This window comes from Hylobates moloch, unplaced genomic scaffold (genome assembly GCF_009828535.3).
Source record: "Hylobates moloch isolate HMO894 unplaced genomic scaffold, HMol_V3 SCAFFOLD_2, whole genome shotgun sequence".
NCBI lineage: Eukaryota > Metazoa > Chordata > Mammalia > Primates > Hylobatidae > Hylobates > Hylobates moloch.
Window position 1 is genome coordinate 163,062,191 of NW_026652277.1, and position 22,716 is coordinate 163,084,906.

The 22,716-nt window shown below is 43.8% G+C and overlaps 1 protein-coding gene and 1 pseudogene across 9 annotated transcripts in view; one reads left to right on the forward strand and one right to left on the reverse strand.

Moving 5' to 3' along the window:
• Positions 1 to 22,716, forward strand: part of SCAF8 (SR-related CTD associated factor 8) — a 231,812-nt gene that overhangs the window by 166,147 nt on the left and 42,949 nt on the right. Inside the window, exon 24 of one of the 9 annotated variants that reach the window (XR_009212526.1) lies at positions 11,409 to 12,548. The exons of 7 other annotated variants lie outside the window; for them this stretch is intronic. The gene's annotated coding sequence lies outside the window, so the exon portion shown is untranslated. Of the gene's footprint in view, positions 1 to 11,408; positions 12,549 to 22,716 lie in introns of those variants that run through there. One more of the 9 variants, XM_058435618.1, reaches the window with a different exon arrangement.
• LOC116477651 (U8 small nucleolar RNA) lies at positions 8,748 to 8,890 on the reverse strand (annotated as a pseudogene).

Genomic DNA, 22,716 nt, shown 5'->3' on the forward strand with positions numbered 1-22,716 from the left:
GAGGCGGTCATTTCATCTTGACTTATTATTTGTAAAGTGGATCGAGCTGTCCTACAATACACATTACAATTTCATGCCCAGGGAAACATTTCAGTCTCCCAGAATGTGGTGCCTGATGTTGACAGGGATCTGGCTCCAAAAAGCAACAAGCAGTCCTGAAGGGCATTACACTTCAATCAAGAAAATGTCCCATAGTTCACAAGAAGAGAGTGTCATCCTAGGGAATCTCTGGGATTTCTTGTGTGGATCCAGGGGCATGTTGCATCTGTATTGCTCCCTGATTGAACAGATTCATCGGTAGTGCTTAAAATCATTTCGGAACGAACCTTTCCAAACAATTATACGTTATATATTAGATGAGTGGCTTTCAACCCGTATCGCAGAGGCTGTGACGCAGGAACATATAGGGCCCTCTAAGGGACTGGGACAACTCAGCTTCCACCCAAGCTGCTGGCTACTCATGTTTTACACGTTGGACTCTTAGCTTGAAAAATAGGAAACTAATTGCAAACTAATGCCTGAGCACCTTGGCATTCCTGGCACTAACATTTATGGCTTCAGCTATTACAAACAACACATAACGTAATACTCTAATTTTGCTAAGGAACAAATGTGAACAGCATTAACTGCAAGGTGGGTGGGTGGCCATGTGTCACTCAGGTGGGTGAATCAGCCTTGTTGATTGCTGCCATCCACACCCCACGCAGCCTTTTTTTTTTTTTTTTTTTTTTTTTGAGATGAAGTCTCGCTCTGTTGCCAGTCTGGAGTGCAGTGGCGCGATCTCAGCTCACTGCAACCTCTGCCTCCCGGGCTCAAGTGACTCTCCTGCCTCAGCCTCCTGAGTAGCTGGGATTACAGGCATGCCACCACCATGCCCAACTAACTTTTGTATTTTTAGTAGAGATGGGGTTTCACCTTGTTGGCCAGGCTGGTCTCGAGCTCCTGACCTCAAGTGATCCACCCGCCTCGGCCTCCCAAAGTGCTGGGATTACAGGCGTGATCCACCGCGCCTGGCCACCACAGCCTTTTTAAATCATCACTGCATACCTGTTTTAAGAGGGGGGTATTACATACTATGACGGGATTTGTAATTTGGGGATTTGCTAATTTCTGAGATGTGTCCCTCGAAAATGTCAAGGGCTTCCGTGAAGAGGTACAGGCCTGGACAGTGATGGAGTGCACGCACCCTGCCGGCGGTGTTGTGTATGAGGTGTGTTTGCAGATGTTGCATGCTCTTCACCTCTGAGCATGCGAGGGAATTCTCTGTGGGTTGCAGATTCAGCATACCTCAGCTCTCAAACACTTCAAAGGAAGAGATTTTCTTTTTGAAACGGATTTTTGCTCTTATTGCCCAGGCTGGAGTATAATGGTACAGTCTTGGCTCACTGCAACCTCCACCTCCTGGGTTCAAGCAATTCTCCTTCCTCAGCCTTCTGAGTAGCTGGAATTACAGGCGCCCGCCACCACGTCCAGCTAATTTTTTTGTATTTTTAGTAGAGACTGGGTTTCACCACGTTGGACAGGGTGGTCTCAAACTCCTGACATCAGGTGATCTGCCCACCTCGGCTTCCCAAAGTGTTGGGATGACAGCCATGAGCCACTGCACCCGGGCCTCGATTTTCTTGCCCCAAATCCTGGCCGAGGCCTCTGAGGAATATGATTATGGAAAGCCACTCATTTTTTAAAAAAAATCATGTCTTGGTTCTATTCTTTCCTTTTGGATCTGCCCAAGACAACTGTTCGTGAATCTGCTGTTTGTAGAAAAAGAGTATCTATTAGTGGTTCATTAATTTGGATCATGTTTGGAGTTCTCAGTGAGCTTGTTAAAATAAGATACTGTTCCTTTCTTTTTTTCTTTTTCCAGACAGAGTTTCACTCTTGTTGCCCAGGCTGGAGTGCAATGGTGTGATCTCGGCTCACTGCAACCTCCACCTGCCTCCATTCAGGCGATTGTCCTGCCTCAGCCTCCTGAGTCGCTGGGATTACAGGCATGCGTCACCACACCTGGCTAATTTTGTATTTTTAGTAGAGACGGGGTTTCGCCATTTGGTCAGGCTGGTCTTGAACTCCTGACCTCAGGTGATCCACCCACCTTGGCCTCCCAAAGTGCTGGGATTACAGGCGTGAGCTACCGCGCCTGGCCAACACTGTGCCTTTCTAAAAACTATTATTCCACTAAAGAAAAAATAGAGAGACATGCAATTCAAGTATAGTCTTTCACTAACATGATTGTTAGGTATGTTAGAGATAGTAGGAACCTTAGCTGAGTCGTCCTTGCTCTGTGGTTTTAAGCGTAAAAATAACCCTAATTATTGTATTTGCTACCTTGTGCCCACTTTACAGACATGAAGCCCTGGTTTCTGTAAGTATATGCATACAAGTAAAGACCTAGTGAAGGCATAGCTGAGTCCTCCCATCGAGGGCAGCTGGGCATGGTCCCTGCAAGAACTGTTTCTGGCCGTTTGTCCCCTCCTAACCTTGCACCACCCAGGGCTGTGGGTAGGTGTTCCTGTCCTAGATATTCCACTTGTCCCTTGGGCTGCGTTTTCTGGCATCCCAGAAAAGTGAGTGGCTTGTCATTTCCTTGACTAAGTCGTGTCAATTCTCTGCCACTAATTCAGTTTGCAAATGAGTTTCTTCAGCTATTTAAAAAAAAAAAAATAGCATCTGCTCAAATGGGCGGCCATATAGTCTCTCCAATTCAGTTGTGGAGACAGCTGAGGACACCAGATTGAGAGTTTGTTTCGGCAAACTGGATATATAAAAATCGAAGATTTTTTTAAATGGGTGATTGTTCACTTTTCGAAAGGTTTCTTTGCCTACAAAAAGATTAACAATAGGATTTCTTCGAACATTGACTTCTTCCAGCACACTAAAAATAAGATTTAATTAATGCCTTGAGTTTCTAGAGCATACTTGATGCATAAATGTGGCATGCCTGTAAGAAATATTGAAAGTTTTTTGAAGTTAACATTTAAAATTATTAAAAATTTTCATCTGATGGGTTCAATTCTACCAAAAAAAAATATTGATAGTTCTCACTCTAGTCTTCAAGGTGGAAGAATACATCCTACTAAATGATGGTTTGAGGCTGGGTGCGGTGGCTCATGCCACCACTTTGAGTCATCCCCAGCACTTTGGGAGGCCAACGCAGGAGGATTGCCTGAGGTCAGGAGTTCGAGACCAGCCTGGTCAACATGGTGAAACCCTATCTCTACTAAAATACAAAAATTACCTGGGCGTGGTGGTATGTGCCTGTAGTCCCAGCTACTCAGGAGGCTGAGGCAGGAGAATCACTTGAACCCAGGAGGCGGAGGTTGTAGTGAGCTGAGATCACGCCACTGCATTCTAGCCTGGGTGACAGAATGAGACTGTATCTTAAATAAAATAAAATTAAATTGAATTAAATAAAAAAAATTTTGAACATGCCAGATTTTAAAGTGAGAGCAGCACATCATGTGACCTGCCATGCATTAATCTTACAGTATTTGTTCTTGGAAACTTAAAGTCAAACCTTTTCACCTGTAAGCTAGAAGGAGAAGGATCTGAAGTCAGCTGTGGTTTTTTTTCCCCATGTAAAATGCATCAGTTCTCAGCATCAGCCTGCAGTCTGAAGGCCTCCAAGCAGTCTAGGTGATTGTACTGCCAATGGAATGAGTGTCATGAAGCTGCCTTGTACAAATGGCCTAAAATGATTACGTGCTGAGCAGGTAGACTTTCCTCTTCCAGGATAGCTATTTAGTGTTATTCCATTTCATTGAATGTCGAATGGCCGTTAAGCCCCATGCCCGGGAGTCTAATCTTACCAAGATGAATTCACATGTTGGCCCTGGCTGTGGGGAGTCTACATTCTCGCTTTCCTAGCCTGTCAACATGGCAGTCTGCTATCAGGTGACAGAGTGGTTGGTGCCTTGAACAACCTATTTTTGTCCTCTTTCTCTTGCAGCTTCTTGTCCTATCTCCCAACCCCCGCCCTGGAGGCCAGTGTGTCAGGGTGTCAAAGTGCAGAATTGTCGGGTCATACATAGTCAAAAACAATCAGGTGTGGTTCTCTGTGCGCTGTTAGCAGAAATTCCTTGGATTTTTTTCTTGTACCTCAACAGAAGCATGGGCATTGACTTTCTTTTTGAACACAGGTGTCTTGATTCCTAGTTACTTGTGGTGATTCTCTCATCCAAGTAGGAATGGCCCAGAGAGGGAGAGTGTTGGGAGGTGGAGGGGAAAAGAGGCAGCCCGTTTAGTTTCTGGGGCTGGGGAGCAGGTTGGAGAAAGGGCATATCCTGATTCCCTAGTGGCCAGGGAGGTGGAGAGTGTGTGGTCAGCACGCTCACTGCCACCGGACCTATGAGAAGGTGATGGCCTCTTTCATCACCTTTTAAATCAATAACAGAGGAGCTCCCAGTCAAGGAAAGGAGGGGGAAGATGGGGATCTGAACAGGGCTCTCCCCGGAGACATGACCAAGGGAGGCTCATGACTGGGCAGCCTTACCTACTGGGAAGGCCTGGCAGAGGAGGCAGCATTAGGTAGAGAGGTGCGGCTGGCCGAGCCCCCTCAAGGTAGAGCAGAGAGGGCAGAGTATCCTAGGCGGAGGAAATGGGAAACCCTGGCCTTGCTCCTGTAACTGCAGGTGTCATTGAACATCTCTGCTGTCCCCTTGGTCCCCAGGGCTGCCTGAGAACGCGGCTGGCAGAAGGAAGAATGGGTACCCTTCCAGCTTCTCACTCAACCCCACAGTTAGCCTCAGGGGCGGTGTTTATCTCCATTTGACAACTGAGGAAAGTGGGAGTAGCTAAGGAACTTGCCCAAGGAGTGCACGCCTAATAAAGAACAAAACCAAAGATGCAAGCCCAGCGCCTCTGATTCCAGATCCCCAGTGCACACTTCTCCCCTGTGTGCGCACCTGCCTCCCCATGCATGGGCCTGCTGGAGGGGTTCTGCCATGCCCTGAGCCCCTATGCTCTGGGACCCCATGCCTCCCTCTCACCAGCTCACGACACTGGACTCCCAATACCTATGGAAACTTGCCGCCGTAAGTGTCTAAAAACAAAAACAGAAAACACTTACGGAAATGGCTCAATCCATCATGGTCCCAAAGTTCACGTAATATTTGGATTATTCACGCCAAATGACTTAATTTTTCAAGATACAATATCTGAGATATTTGAACAAAATGAACAAGGGGCATTGTAGGACCAAGAGTCAGAGCATCACTTGGATTCTCAATCGTATGTTCCTGGGCAAGTGTAGAACCTCTGAGCTTGTTTTCTGGTATTAAAATGAGAGCCTTGTGCCTGGCAATTCCTAAGGTCTGATTTAGTGCTCATAGGATCCCTCTTTCCATGGTGGTAGACTTAGGTCGCTTCTTTGGGAACTCTCAAGGATCGTGTGAGTGATGCACGTATGGATAGGAGGCAGGAAACACGATCTCAGTTAACAGAGGAGTCCTGGGTATCCCCCATCACAGGAATAAACTTCCCTAATAGGAAATGATTGCCTTGATGATATTGTAATTATTCTTAACACTGGGTACTTGAAAAGACATGACTTCATATTGTTCTAATCTAATGGGACATAGCTCCACACATTTTAAGTAGGTTTTTAACTACAGAACAATAAAACATTTAGCAAATTATGTTCAAACGTGGCTGCACACACTGATACTTTCAGCTCGGTGCCAGCCATTCTGCTCCCATATGGGCTGACCAAACGGATCAGCTGGAGGAGGCAGCTTGGGTTCTGGCATCCATGAGCAACTCTGGCACCTTCCCTTCCACGTGGCAGGGCAGGCTGGCTGAGGCTTGGAGCTGAATGTGATTGGGAGAGGCCCTCATTCAAACCGAGTTTCCTTGGTACTGCTCCATCATGTTTTTAGCCCACTGGTTATTAATCAAATGTCATTAGTGCTGGGATAAATCACTCGTGGATTTTCTGTCTCCTGGCTTCTTAATCACATGCCTTCATCTTTTGTGGAGCGCAAAGGAAGAGGAGGATGTCGGATGCCAGTTGCTAGCTTTGCTGATTACTGGCAGGGCAGCTCTGATAAAACCTTCACCAGGGGGGAAATGGAGATTAATTTTAAAAGGGTCAGAGCCTCTCTGTAGATAGTATCTCTATATTGTCCTCCTAGCCTTCTCTTTCTCAGCTGTAATTTATATTTGATTCTTCAGGCTGTACGCAGTTTACAGCCTGCTAATAGGTCATTTGGAAATCAGCTAAGAGGGGCAGATGATAACTAGATCACAGGAACCTTTACATTATAACTGAAGTTGGCTGGGTCCAGCGGATCACCTGAGGTCAGGAGTTCAACACCTGCCTGGCCAACATGGTGAAACCCTGTCTCTACTAACAGTACAAAAATTACCCAGGCATGGTGGCACGCACCTGTAATTGCAGCTACTTGGGAGGCAGAGGCAGGAGAATCACTTGAACCTGGGAGGCAGAGGTTGCAGTGAGCCAAGATTGCGCCACTGCACTCCAGCCTGGGTGACAGAGATTCTGTCTCCAAAAAAAAAAAAAAAAAAAAATTAGCAGTGTGTGGTGGTGTACTATTGTAGTCCCAGCTACTCAAGAGGCTGAGGTGAGAGGATCGCTTGAGCCCAGGAGTTCCAGGGTACAGTGAGCTGTGATTGCACCACTCTGCTGCATCCTGAGTGACAGAGCAAGACCCTGACTCTAAAAAACAAAAACTGAAGGTAACTCAATGTTTCTTCATGCAGTTGGCCCCTTGTGGTTGTTTCTCTGCGGAGCCACTCTGCCAGGTCCTTTCCCTCTGTCCCTCTTCTATGACCTCATGAAATTGACCTGGAAGCCTGGCCACTGTCCCTTAGTTGGATTTCTGTAGGTGAGAGGGGATGTCGCTGTTTTGGAAGCAGTTGGGCCTCCCTGCAATTCTGAGCACTGCTGGGCCCTCATCAAGAAACAGTCTCAACTGGGCATGGTGGCTCACGCCTGTAATCCCAGCACTCTGGGAGGCCGAGGTGGGTGGATCACCTGAGGTCAGGAGTTCAAGACCAGCCTGGCCAACATGGTGAAACTCCATCTCTACTAAAAATACAAAAATTAGCCAGACGTGGTAGTACACATCTGTAATCCCAGCTACTTGGGAGGCTGAGGCACAAGAATCACTTGAACCCGGGAGGTGGAGGTTGCAGTAAGCTGAGATCACACCACTGCACTCCTGCCTGGGTCACAGAGTGAGACTCCATCTCAAAAAAAAAAGAAACAGTTTCATGGGCTGCAATGTAGGGTGACTGCCCAGATGTCTGGTTGTTGAGGTATGTAAGGGAAGCAGCCTTTAAAGAAAAGGCATATAATTTTGGGGTCAGGCATACTTAGCTTGAAATCCAGTCTCTGCCACTTTCTAGGTGTGTCATCTTGGCTAAGTTATTTAACCCCTTTGAACCTCAGTTTTTTCGTTTGCAGTGTGAGATTAATGAATACATCTAGGTTGGTGCAAAAGTAATCGCGGTTTTGCCATTACTTCCCTTTTTTTTTTTTTTTTTCCGTGACGGAGTCTTGCTCTGTCACCCAGGCTGGAGTGCAGTGGTGCCATTTCGGCTCACTGCAACCTCTGCCTCTTGGGTTCAAGCGATTCTTCTGCCTCAGCCTTCCAAGTAGCTGGGATTACAGGCATGCATCACCATGCCCAGCTATTTTTGTATTTTTAGTAGAGGCAGGGTTTCACCATGTTGGCCAGGCTGGTCTCGAACTCCTGACCTCGTGATCTGCCCACTTCGGCCTCCCAAAGTGCTGAGATACAGGCGTGAGCCACCATGCCCAGCTGCCATTACTTTCAATGGCAGAAACTGCAATTACGTTTGCACCAACCTAATACTTTTCAGGGCTGTTTGGCTGGATTAAATAAGCGATGTAAGTTACCTGACACCAGTGGACTCCCAGCCAGTCAAATCTGTTTGAGCAGCACCTTCATTTCCATTTGCCTTCATTGTCGTCCATTTTATGAAAGAATCACTGTACTATGCATTTAGAAACCAAGGACAGTTACAGCAAATACATTGTTTATGGCAATTTGTGCTGCAGAAAACTGGTTCTAAAATTTTTCATTTTCCTCCAGGTATTACTTCTACCTCTGGACACTACCACTTCTCAAATTTATTTCAAAGAGGTCTTATCCTTTGCACCATATTCCCATTGAAAAGTAGGGATTTGGACCTCCTACTGTCTATTTACTATGAAATTAGAGATAGTGTTATGGGAGCTCAGTGCACACTGGTAACTGCTTACAAAGGGTGATCCTCGACTCTGTGAGAATGCACTTCTTCACAAGAACTATAGCTATTTATGGAGTTTGAAATAAGCCCACCTGTTTGTCATGTCCCCTCAGCATGGATCCCTGATCCAGATACTTCACAGATCTCTGGAGTAGCTGAGTGTATATGAGAGACTAGGCTTTATTTGTTTTTTTGCAGAGATAGGTTCCCTCTATGTTGCCAGGTTGGTCTTGAACTCCTGGCCTCAAGCAGTCCTTCTGCCTCGGCTTCCCAAAGTGCTGGGATTATAGGCATGAGCCACTTGAGTAGGCTTTGAATGCAGCAGCTCATGTTGGGTTTGACACCTAAAAATGGAGCTGCATAGCATATATAGTGGGTGTCTGCTTAATGGCTCAGCATACACCAAAACACCATGCACAGTGGAGAAGGCAGGAACTGGGGATTGAAAGCTAATAGGCTCAGAATTCTAGCTCTGCTATTTGCCATGAGACACTGGGCAAAGCACATCTCTGACCCTCAGTTTCTTTCTTTGTGGAGATAGTTATATCTATTTTGCAAGTCCTGATTATGCAGAGACATTAATCACATATCATGCAAGCTCCAGTCATCATGTTCTGTTAAATCCATTTTGCAAGAATTCATTATAAAGCACTTAATATATGAGTGCCAGTAGTAGTAATAACACTATGCAGAAGAGATGAAGAACATAGGAAATAATCAATTCATCGGTATTCAGTGTTGGGAGCAAGAGAGTGTTTTTTTGTTGTTGTTGTTGTTGTTTTTTAAGTGAGCACCAGCCTTGGGCAGGTCACCTGAGCTCGCTCATCTCAGCTGCCTCCCCAGGCGGAAGCTGGCTCCCTTGTTGTAAGGACCAGAGCACAAACACGAGAAGCCTTTGCAAACTAAAGCACTCTCCAAGAGACATTGTCAAGCCCATCATCTCCACGCCTCTGCACTGTTCCTTGCATTTCTGCTTTTCAATACCCACCTTCTTCAGCGAGGAATCATTTCACGTGTACTTATAGCGATGCCATTAGGCACTTACGATATATACTAAATCATCCCAGAGGCCAGGCGTGGTGGCTCACACCTGTAATCCCAGCACTTTGGGAGGCCGAGACGGGCAGATCACTCGAGGTCAGGAGTTCCAGACTAGCCTGGCCAACATTTCTCTACTAAAACTACAAAAATTAGCTAGGCATGGTAGTGCGTGCCTGTAATCCCAGCTACTCAGGAGGCTGAGGCACAAGAATCACTTGAACCCAGAGGGCAGAAGTTGCAGTGAGCCGAGATCGTACCATTGCACTCCGGCCTGGACATCAGAGTGCAAAAACAACAACAACAAAAAGTCATCCCAGAAAGTCATGGTCATAAAAATACTTGCCAGAATCCCATAATAAATTTTACTTAACATTTTAAGTTCATTTGTCGAGACAGAAACATTTATTTTTCTTATTTGGCAACAAAGAAACACACGTTTAGTCTGTGTTAGTATATGTGCCTGTGTTTACAGATCATTTTACAGGTCCCCACTCCATAATTTGAGTGAATTTGTATCATTTTCTTTTTGTTCACCAGTGTGATCTCTGTGCCTTTACCACATAAATACCGATTTCCTACGGACAACTGCCCGATCCAGTTACAACCTGGCAAATCTTACCCAGATTTAAGAAAATGACTCTGTAACTTTAGTCTTGCTGCTATTGAGAGTCAAATGACTGAGCTTATCTTCATTGCCTTTTTCTTTCTTGGGTAGCTTTTAAGTCAACTTTTTTGTTTAAGTAGCTTTTAAGTTTGAAGAATAAACTCATTAGCAAACACATAGAATAATCCAAAGTAATAGATGATATTTTGGCACCAGTTTTGTTTTGTGTGGATCATTCACACGTTTCCCTCGATGCCAAAAGCACGGTAGAAAGATGACAAATATTTGAGCCACTTTTCTTGTCACACATGACAGGATGCCTTAAAAATAAATGATACTGGGTGCGATGGCTTACGCCTGTAATCCCAGCAGTTTGGAAGTCCAAGGTGGGTGGATCACCTGAGGTCAGGAGTTCGAGATCAGCCTGGCCAAAATGGTGAAACCCTGTTTCTATTAAAAAAATACAAAACAATTAGCCGGGCGTGGTGGCGCCTGCCTGTAGTCCCTGCTACTCGGGGCTGAAGCAAGAGAACCGCTTGAACCCGGGAGGCGGAGGTTGCAGGGAGCCAAGATTGTGCCACTGCACTCCAGCCTGGGCGACAGAGCAAGACTCCATCTCAAAGGAAAAAAAAAACAAAGTATTCATTTTAGGGTGAGACTTACTATGTTTAGGGCCCATCTCTGCTACCAGACATGTGTCTTGGTAAAGTTACTTGGCAGAGTTACTTAAACTAGTCCAACTAGTTGAATTATATAACTAGATAGTAGGCTCTTACAGAATGCTTCCATGTCGTTATACTTATGAATGTATTTTTCAGCTTTTATGCGATTATTCCTTAATTTAAGAAAGCCAGCAGGGACAAAAAAAGACACTTCTTTGACCTTAATACAGCAAAAGATGTGAAAACATGGAGATGTGTATTTTCAGAATTCTGTACCCATCACTCTATCATTTAAGGTTTTAATGGACTTCAAGATGCTAATAGCTATTTTGAAAATTCTCTGGAAGTTCACCTGGTTCTCAACTCCAAGCTGAATGAGGACCACGGACACCCAGGTGTAGGTATTTTGTAAGCCACAGCTTGAGATGGTCATACCTGGTTATGCTCTGAAGGAGCTAAGAAGGCAGGACCACACGATCCTATTAAAAGGTAGCACTGGATGGCCTTCTTTTTAGACATGCTCCACTGAAGCCTTTTAGTCTACATGTGAAGGAACCAGGCCCAACAAGTTTAGGTGACTGTGTTAGTCATTGGCAGAATCATGTGTGGAACCTGGGTCAGCTGACTTCCAGGACAGGGCTGTCTCCTGAACCATTCCAGCATTTGGAGAGCAATGAACACTGCATGATGTAGTTCTTCCTGCTCTGTTGGAAGAAGGCATGGCATTTTAGAGCCCAGAAATTCATCAAACATTGAAACATTTGCTGTTGTATTGACACCATCTTTTCTTAAGGAATGATCGTGGAAAAAACTAGGAAAAGTTATTCCATTGACCAGTGATGACCAGTTATTGTTCCTTTTGTCAACAGGCAAGATGATGATGAATGAAGTCCTGGCAGCTTCCTGTGTCCCAGGCCTTGTAGAAATAAATGAGACAGACGTGCTTCAAAGTTCTAATGTGCATCACATCGGATCTTGTTTAAGGAAGCGTTAAAAGGAACCCGCCGTTACCTATTGAGAAGGCTCTGTGCTCTCAGGCATTGTTTCTGATTGAATCCAGAGGTTGCAAGCATGCCTTCCTGTATTACCTGTTGGAGCAGGTTTAATTTTATAAATTTTAAACACAAACTCTATGAGTTTCTAGTTCATAATTGTTCTTTTTGGGGATCCACTCAGATGAACAGTATTGCATCTGTAAGAGATACCCACTTCACAGGACCAGATTTGATTGGAATATCAGTGGCAACAGACTCCATCTGTAGCTCATCCAGTACCAGTGATGGAAAGGACAGATGGCAAGGAAACCCTTCGGGGGGGATAAAGAAAGTCATATTGTGCTGGACCTACAGATTACTAGAAACATAGCTTTAGTAAACCAAGGCTTTTTTTCTTGAACACAACCTGTGTAGACTGTGTAGTTCTTGATTGGTGGCTTTAATCCATTATCATTAGGTATCTCCTTGAACGTTCTCAAACACTGAAAGTCTTAAGCTTTCATTAAAAAAAAAAAGTAAATGCAGCTTTCAGAAAATCCAGGATTCAGTACAGTCTTCCAAGTGTTTCACTTCAGCCTCCCTGTCCTGTTATTACCAACAGCAGGTTCCCGGGTGGTAGACAAGAAGCCTTGCGGGATAGATAAGGAAATGAAGATGAACAAACATATCACATTGTATCGTAAACATACTTTATAAGTACATTTCTTATTAGCTTCTTATTCAGGCAGAGATTATAAAAGTTTGCTGCAAGTATCCAGACCAGAATTTGTGTTTTGGAAATTATCAGTGTTCACAATACCTGCAGGGAAGAAAAAAATACAAAAACTCAAATATGAATACTCTTTACACCCAAAAGAATATTTCTATCATTCTTTTATTTGTTTTTGGCTCTGTCAAAAATTAAAGTGCTTGGAATGCTGTAGTCTGTGGTCTCTTGAAATTTAATCAATGAGAACCTAGCATTTTCACAGTATGCTGTCACTTTGGACATTCATAATAAAAATTGAAACTAATTTTGGGTGTTAGTCATTTATTTTGCTGTGTAGCTTAGTGCATCTTTTGTGGTCTGTCTGTGCCTAGTAACTGAGCAGTTTGCATGTATAGAGATGTAGAGATACATTCATAGTTCAAGCCTTTCACTGTTGTTTTCTATATTTGAACAACCACTCTTTTTATTTATTGAAAGGCCAAGAGATTTTTGAATGCCAAGGCCTTTTTGAATATGCATTCTATAACACGGATTAAAATTAATTCCTGAGTATTATTCCTAAGCTTTCTTGAGTTTCTCCTTACAGCAGATTTTCTATTAAATCGATTATATTTTCTATTAAGTAGTAAGTAGAAAACTAGAGAAGGCTATGGGTAATACAGTGGCAATTATAGGCTTTTCAATAGGATCTTTTTTGTTTGACTCTGCCCGGTAGTGTTGGAGTATTGTTTTGTGTATTCCTTCATTCTGCAGTAAGAAATAAAACAGCTCCAAAGAAACACAGACATGTGAGCCTATGTAGAAAACTTAGGTCTTGCTTGGCGCCTCTACCAAATTTGATACGGCAGTGAGGAACGATTCCTTCTATTCTTTTGTAACTAAACCTGCAATTGGCAAATATCCATCTAGCTCCCGCTTCCCACCCCCTCAAGCCCCCGCCTCCCACAGAGGAACAGTATGGATTTGTGACTAACCTCACCATTCTTGTGCACATATGAGCAAATGATTTGGGAAATTAAATTGGAAAAAAAAAATAGAAGTTTCTGAGGTTCTTTCCGGTAGATAGGGTGAGAGGAGAAACAGAATAGCAAATGAAGGTAAAAGAGGATCATTCCTTCAGCACTGGGTGCATATGCAGTCAGCACTTAGCTGGAGGTGCTTTTCCAATGACCAGGTGCACACGAAGGCCCATCTGTTGGAAGAGTAATCTTTTAAAAATCCCAAGGCAGCATAATAGGGGCAGAGGTTGGTGCTTTTGTTCCCTGGATGAATTCCCTCTTCAGAAGCTCCTGCTCCCCTCGACCTGAGCATCTGGACAGGCTCTCTGTGTGAATCGGCATGAATATTGAACAGTCCACACTCCATCCCTGCTTCAGTCCATGGCAAAGGAAAGCTTTCAAAAGTCACCTTTCTCCAGGGACTTTAAGCGTTTCGAGCTGGTTTTTAAAACAGTATTAAGTGACTTTGACAAACTGAAGCTATTTGGTACTTGCACAATTAGAAAGAATCCCCCATGGGGGTTGTTTGGCTTTGTGAGTAAATGCTGGCCTCTCACTTGAATTCCAATACAGAGATCTGATTCAAATGAGATGGGTGGTCTTATGCAATTTCTTTGTGGTTAATAAATTCCTCATAGAGGGGGAAAAAACTATTTCAGAATGGCCTCCTCAAAGGAATTACACATAGATGATTACTTTTATCCAGAGTAATTTGTGTTTTAAATGATTTAAAAGTATAAGCAGTTAAGAAAGTCATGAAGTTTGATGCTTCAGAAGAAAGCTTCCTTTCATTCATTATTAGTGATTTCTCTAAATCCACTATTTCTGCATCTATGTATGAAAATTGAAGAACATTCCAGACTATGGTGGTGGCATCAAATCCAATCATTTTTATAGCTTGGCTTTCTCTTGAAGGACTCTTGAAAGGTTACAGAGAGAGGCAGCTTGGCACAGTGTGTAGATTAGCTCATAGTTATTGTTTTATAGATGTTTACTGTACCTTTTAGTATCTGTGAAAAATATTCCTTTTATTTCTTCTGAGGCACACATCTCTTTCAAAACTTTTTTTAATATCTTAGAAACATACTCTACCTGTGAGCTATAAGGAAATAAAATGATGCTCATTTTCATCCATTCTTATATTATTACAAAACTAAATCATTTCTCAATCATACAAGATACAAATCTATTGCCTATTATTGTAGATGACTTAGGAAAGAAGATTGTAAACTAGAAAAAATATGCATGCATTTTTAGTCCAAACTTTTAAAAATACAAGTACTGTATTCAGATATATTTTCTAAAAAGATATCATTCATAAAATTAATGCAAATTTTAAAATCCACTAAAGGATCCATAGTGCTAGAAATAAATGTGGCTTTCAGATGGCTGTGACTCTCAGCTTGCACAACTGGGAAAGAGCCTGAGTATGCCTCTTTTTAATTTTGTCCACTTGATCATGGGATGGGAATGATATTATTGAGTGGAAGTAATTGCTACTCCAAAGATTTTTTGCAAAGCTTTATGGAGACTGTGGCAAATGTTATTTTGTATCTTAAAGGACCCTGTATGGAGAGTTGCACTGATATTTAAAAGTTCCCACACACGGTGTCACACAGGCCAAGAGCCACAGCAGTCAGAAATGGAAGGGGGACCTCCCTGCTTCTTACTGCATCATTCCCATCCTTTCATTACAACAGAAAAGACAAAAGCTAACGAGGAAAAGGAAATAACTTTTGCCAGAAATGTCCACGCAATCGAGGGCTTTCTTTTCCCTGTGTAATGTGAGTACAGAAATGTCCATGCACTAGAGGGCTTTCTTTTTTCTTTTTTTTTTTCTTTAGATGGAGTCTCACTCTGTCGCCCAGACTGGAATGCAATGGTGCGATCTCGGCTCACTACAACCTCCATCTCCCAGGTTCAAGCAATTCTCCTGCCTCAGCCTCCAAAGTAGCTGGGATTATAGGCGCCCGCCACCATGCCTGGCTAATTTTTGTATTTTTAGTAGAGACGGAGTTTCACCATGTTGGCCAGGCTGGTCTTGAACTCCTGACCTCAGGTGATCCGCCCGCCTCAACCTCCCAAAGTGCTGGGATTACAGGCATGAGCCACTGCGTTCAGCCCAAGGGCTTTCTTTAGCCTGTGTAATGTGAGTGCACTCACAAGCGCACACATCATGGGACTGGAGGCCATAAGCAGAGTGACCAGAATCTTCTTAGGCCACAAAAAAGCAAAACTCTCAAAGGTGAGGCCTGACTGGGAACTGCCAGGAGAGCGCAGGGACCAAGAGGCGAGCTCTGGGTTCTGCAACAAGAGCTGGGGCTCCAGTGCCCCAGAAAGTGATTCCCAGATTCTCACCTCATGTACGGCAGGTGTGGCCACAACCGAAGCCCCGCCTTCTTTATACTGACTCCAGGTCCTGTGCTTGGTTTTTTTAATTAGAATCTTGCAAATTTGTCTCCAAATACCAATATTCCTTCGTTCATCCAGCAAGTATGTATCTAGTGCTTACTAAATACACAGTGCTGTGCTTGAGATCAGAGATGGAACAGTGCATTAAAATTATGCTTGAGCACATCAGTAGAACGTGCATGTTCAATAGGAATACTGGTGTGTATTGCATCTTAAGCACAAGATGAATGCAAAGGAAGCTCACAGAGGCGGATGCAAATCAGTAGTTTCCCTAAAAATGACTTGTTCTTTATTAGCTCAACTGTCCACTATCGTAAAAAAGAAAACAGTTCTTACTGTTTAGTCTTTTGCTGTTTCCTAGCCAGTAACACATTTATAGTTTTATTTGGATTTGAGAACCTAGAGATTATATTGACTTATACTAGTGAACACCTCTTTTCTAAACCCTGAAACTCTAGCAAGGATGCAGGTCCCACCATCCATGAATGCTGCCGTTTAATTCAACATGAGAAGTGACCCATTTCACCTGTAAACGGGGTGGTGGAACTCAAAATACCTTCAAACACAAGGACTTTGGCTTTACAACGTTTGGAAAATTACAGAACACAAGAAACTATTTCTATCAAACCAAAAGAATTCAGTTTCTTAAGAGATGTCTCTTATTTAAAAAAAAAAAAGTGTATTTCATGGAATAAGGATAGACTATGGCAAGAGAGTGGGATAGAAAGATAGAAAGTTATTCTTTTCTGAAGTTGGTTTGATTTTCCTGGGGCCGTCTTAGCAGTATGCAGAAGCAAGGTTGGTTTTCCCAGATCCCCATCACAATGAATGGTTGCATAGAAGTAGGGTTGACTGAATGTTTTCAGTCTAGTTGTATCTGACTTAGAAAGATGTTACCATTAAATGCAAAGGGGGAAACTAAAACCAATAGATAATCAGAAAATTGTGGATTTAATTCAGCATTAGCTTCTATCTTTTTCTCAGGCAGAAGGATACATCAGATCTAAGTACAGGAATTTAACTAAATGGAATATAAGACTTATGATATGTAGGTTTCCTTTGGAAATCCAAACATCTCTGTCCAGAGGTGAAGACTATAGAGAATACATGTTGCTTAAAGCAGCTTACTAACTCGAATGAGTACAAGCATGACCACCCCCAAATCATTTACTAATCATTGTTTCTTGGACTTCAGCCAAGACATAAGTAATGATGTTCCTTCCATTCAACTAAAATCCTACTTACATTCCAAGTAAAAGTAGTAATTCCTCATTATGCTCAACCAGACCATCAAAATCTTCAAGCTGAGGATCCCCAAGATAATACAGCAACAGACTATTTTCTAGCATAGTTAGGGCTTGAGGTTTTTCCAATGGATCTCCAGTTTTTCAGGAATTTGAATACATGTTTTAAATGCATTGACCTAAATGCTCTACTGGATGTAATCCTAACAGTATTTGCTATTGCAAAGGCCATCAGTACCTTGAGGTGCTCTGGGTCTGGGTTAATGCCCATGGGGTTCACCATGCTGGACTGGGGACCGCAGCAGCACCAGGCACAGAGCTCAGTTCATAAAGCACCAGCTTCTAACATAAATTGACATTAATGACAGTCACTCTCCTCCCAAGGACAGAGCAAAAAGGAAACCCACTTAATAAAACAGATGTGCTTAGTGTATTTTAGTTCATCCCTTAAACAGTCACTAAACACCGGCATCCCACTGGATTTGTCTAGGCTTACATCAAGGAAGTTTCTTCTCTTACCAGATTTCTTAACATCACCCGTAAAGAAAGCACATTCCTTCACTCAGGTGTGTCTCCTCGGCTCCTCTTAGCTCAGTCTTTGGTTTGCTTCTTTTTTTATTCCTTGCCCTTGGTTTCCACTTGGATTATTGGGTAAATGTGTCCAGCTGAAGATGCTTGCTGTTGCTTCCATGGTTGGTCTCAAACGTGTCTGCATATTAGAATCACCTGAGACGCTTCAATAATCCTGAATCCCGTGTCCCTTCCGCAAAGATTATGATTGCTAGAGTGTGCCCTGGGTATTGGGAGTTTTAGAGGCTCTCCAGGTGGATTCTAATATGCAGACAAGTTTGGGAATCCCTGGGCTACGGGGAAGAAAGGAAAGTTTTCGAAGGCCTGGGCCTCCTGTGAGTTGTGTGATTTGCAGCAAGTCATTTAACGCCGCCCAGCCTTGGTTTCTCTGTACGATGAAGATAGTTGTGCCGGCAGTTTTCCCATCTGCATAATGAAAATCATGTTTACATTAGGTGGTTAGTAATAGCACATGTAATGGGTTTGGCACAGGCTAGGCACTCGGGAAATGATAGCCATCCTGTATCCCTAAGGTAAAATAAAGGCAAGGAAACACTGTGGATGATTAAGTAAGGTCAGTTTAATGGAAAAGAAAACAAGTAGGTGACAACCAGGCTCACTGTCACATGGGATGTGGTTTCTTTCCCTGAGACAATTGAATTGTTCATCTATTTCTAGCTTGTTGGAAAGAATGATACCACCTTATACTCAGAGATAAGGCTATTGTGTTCATCTGTTTTTCCAGGGTGGGGTGGGTCTGCCCAGGGCTTTGTGAACAGGATCTGCCTGGTAGATAAATCCGAGGTGTAATGGGAAGTGGACTCTTTGACAAGGGCTGATTGACTTCATGAGTTTGGTGGGCACATGGCTGATCGCACTTCACTGGGGTGAATGTGACTCCTATACTCAGACTTGGGGAAGGATAGAAAGTCTATCTCATTTTGTCCTTGGTGAGCAATCTCTTATGGTGGCATAATAAGGGGAGGTTGGTGGTGTGTTAGAATCAGAGAGATGATGTCAGAGCTGAAGGGAACTCAGACCATCACCTGAGCCCCAGGAGTTCTTCACGGTGAACACTCTGAGATTATAGGAAACACCTTCCATATATTTAACATTTTCTTTGATGAGGGCCATGGCTTCTCGTCTGATTCAAGAAGAGCTTGCTAGCCCTCCAATACCGAAGACTCGAGTTTATGAATAAGGAAACAGAGTCAAAGGAACTGTTCAAAGCCACGTGGGCAGTTAGAAGCAAAACAGGACTAGAACTCAGGTGACCACACTTTTCCCCAACCTCCACTCCCCCAGTTTTATAGCAAGTCTTAAGCATTAACTGTGGCAAGGGACTGTTTAAGCCACAGGTTCAACTAATTCACTGGATAATCACAGCCCCAAGCAGACAGTGCTGGCATGCTACCAAATGAGGTTTCCATTTTTCTTTAGCTAAGGACATTATGTCTCCTGAAGATCCTAGGAAGAAGGTAGAACTTCTGTCGCTATTTGGAAATTCTCATTATTTTAACCTACAGTGAAACATCAGTCAGAATTTTGGGGGCTAAGATGAATCTGGACAGACATAAAGGAATTTAAACCACAAGTGCAGTCCAGGTTCAGTGGTTCATGCCTGTAATCCTAGCACTTTGGAAGGCTGGGGCAGGCAGATCACCTGAGGTCAGGAGTTCGAGACCAGCCTGACCAAAATGGAGAAACCCGGTCTCTACTAAAAATACAAAATTAGCCGGGTGTGGGTGGCGCATACCTGTAATCCCAGCTACTCGGGAGGCTGAGGCAGGAGAATCGCTTGAACCCCAGAGGTGGAGGTTGCAGTGAGCCGAGATCGCGTCATTGCACTCCAGCCTGGGCAACAAGAGCGAAACTCCGTCTCAAAAAACAAACAGGCCAGGCGCGGTGGCTCATGCCTGTAATCCCAACACTTTGGGAGGCTGAGGCGGGAGGATCATGAGGTCAGGAGATCAAGACCATCCTGGCTAACACGGTGAAACCCCGTCTCTACTAAAAATACAAAAAAAAAAAAAAGGAAAATAATTAGCCAGATGTGGTGGCCGGCACCTGTAGTCCCAGCTACTCAGGAGGCTGAGGCAGGAGAATGGCATGAACCCAGGAGGCAGAGCTTGCAGTGAGCGGAAATCGCACCACTGCACTCCAGCCTCGGCAACACAGTGAGACTCCATCTCAAAAAAAAATAAATAAATAAAAAATAAACAAAATAAACTCGTAAGTACAAAGTAGGCAAAGGCCTAAAAAAGAACAAGGATAGTTTGTATTTCCTTTTTCTTTCTTTACTGTAATTTTTATGTAGGCTCAAGAGGTACGTAAAGTTTTGGCAGAATGAAGGAACTTTACAACCATCCACAGGACTCTTTTAAACCCTGAGCTCTACAACATTTTTGGGATCCGTGGTATTTTAATTATGTTCATTTAAAATGTATCCATTTATTTAATAGATCGCATCTAATTTGTAGCAGACACTGTCTGGTACCAGAAATACACCAATGTACAAAACAAAGCCTCTGCTTTCATAGAGGTTTTCATCTCGTGGGAAGAGAAGGACAATGGCATTCATGTAATACTTTCGTTGAATGTGAGTGCCTTGAAGAACAGAGCAGGGCAAGGAGGATGAAATGGACAGCAGTGGGGAGGCCATGGCTAATATTTTATATGTGATGGTCAGGGAAGACCTCACTGGGGAGGTCTGTGTGCATAGAGATCAGAAGGATATAGGAAGGAAGCCATGGTTGATCACTGAAAAAATGAAAGGGAGTATGAGTTCAATCGGCTGTTTGGCACAACTGGGTCAGGTTCAGTGGTTTATGGTACACTGGTTTTCTTTCTCATTGTCCCAAGAACATTTGTGGGTTGTTTTTTTGTTTGTTTGTTTGTTTGTTTGAGACAGAGTTTCACTCTTGTTGCCCAGGCTGGAGTGCAGTGGCATGATCTCAGCTCACTGCAACCTCCGCCTCCCACGTTCAAGCGATTCTCCTGCCTCAGCCTCCCGAGTAGTTGGAATTACAGGCACCTACCACCACACCCCCACCACCATGCCCAGCTAATTTTTTTGTAGTTTTAGTAGAGATGGGGTTTCACCATGTTGGTCAGGCTGGTCTCGTACTCCTGACCTCAGGTGATCTGCCCCCCTCGACCTCCCAAAGTGCTGCGATTACATGTGTGAGCCACCGTGCCTGGCCCCAAGACATTTTAAAGACCACTTAGAGTTCAGCTTTGCAAGGAGTCTGTGCTGAGTTGGTGGGAGCAGCACTATTGTGAGTTCCATGCATTGCTGGGAGGGCTGGTGCTATGTGGGTGTCTATAAGCAGGAATAGGACTGGCTTTGGAGTCACCACATGAAAGTGGGTCTCACATCCACCTCTCCCATCACGACCTCTGTGACCATGGCATGTTATTTTATTTTATTTTATTTTTTTCAGATGAAGTCTGGCTCTGTCACCCAGGCCAGAGTGCAGTGGCGCCATCTTGGCTCACTGCAACCCCCACCTCCCAGGTTCAAAGGATTCTGTGCCTCAGCCTCCCAAGTAGCTGGGACTACAGGCGCCTACCACCATGCCCAGCTGATTTTTGTATTTTTAGTTGAGATGGGGTCTTACCATGTTGCCCAGGCTGATCTCAAAACTCCTGAGTTCAGACGATCTGCCCTCAGCGTCCCCAGATGGTGAGATTACAGGCGTGAGCCAGCGTGCCTGGCCAGCATGTTATTTTAATTCTTTACACATCTCTAAAATGAAGAGAATGATAATGCCTCCCTCACAGGTTGTTGGGAGAATTATATCAGATGGATATGTTTGAAGTCTCGGCTCATTGCCTGTGACAAAAGGCATCTTCAGTAGATGTTAATAGTCATTGCAGCAGCAGCAGGAACAGTGCAGTGAGGGTGTGGCCAAAAGGTGTGTCCAGCTCTCGGGTTTTGTTCAGAACTCACTCACCTCCCGCAGTCCATCTGTGGCCACTGGAGAGTCCATGACTGTGGTACTTGTAAGGACAAAAGATGAGTTTGATCTTTACATGTGGTAAGGGATAGAGAAGTATTTGATGGAGAAGTGAATTATTGACTAAAATTCATCTGGGAAAGAGCCAAAGTGGAGAAAGTTTTCTGATAGAGGAAAATGTCTTATTAAAGTCTCAGGAAATGAATTGCTTTTTATTTAATGTTTCCCTAAAGTTTTTGTTTTTTTTTTTTGAGACAGAGTTTCACTCTTGTCACCCAGGCTGGAGTGTAGTGGCGTGATCTCGGCTCACTGCAACCTCTGCTTCCTGGATTCAAGTGATTCTTGTGCCTTAGTCTCCTGAGTAGCTGGGACTACCGGCGTGGGCCACAATGCCTGGCTAATTTTGAATTTGAATTTTTTTAGTAGAGACGGGGTTTCACAATGTTGGCCAGGCTGGTCTCGAACTCCTGACCTCAGGTGATCCACCTGCCTCGGCCTTCCAAAGTGCTGGGATTACAGGCGTGAGCCACCGTGCCTGGCCTCCCTAACGTATTTTAATCATTGTTTTCAAATTCCATTTTTACAATAATGACAGTTGCATTAAAAAGAAGTAAGGGCCGGGCACAGTGGCTCATGCCTGTAATCCTAGCACTTTGAGAGGCCAAGGCGAGCGGATCACTTGAGCCCAGGAGTTCAAGACCAGCCTGGGCAACATGTCAAAACCCCGTCAGTACAAAAAATGCAAAAATTAGTCAGGCATGGTGGTAGATGCCTGTAGTTCTAGCTGCTCAGGAGGCTGAAGCGGGAGGATCCTGAGCCCAGGAGGTCGAGGCTGCGGTGAGCCGTGATTGTGCCACTATACTCCAGCCTGGGTGACAGAGTGAAACATTGTCTCAAAAAATTTTAAAAACAAGAAAATAAAAATAAATTAAATTTTTTTAAAGTAAGGATCAGCAATAGCCCATTTTTTTTATAGTAGCTTTGAATTTCAGAGGTAAAATGTGCCTAGTATATGGTCCCTAATATATGTCTATATTTTGAGACAGGGTCTTACTCTGTTGCATGGGCCTGAGTGCAGTGGTGCAATCACAGCTCACTATAGCCTTGACCTCCTGGGCTCAGGCAATCCTCTTGTCTCAGTCTCCCGAGTCAGGGGGATTGCTTCAAGCCAGGAGTTTGAGACCAACCTGGGCGAAAAGCGAGTCCTCATCTCTACAAAAAATACAAAATAATTAGCTGGTACGTTTAACCAAAAGACACCTTGTGGCAGAATCACAGAGGCAAGTGACA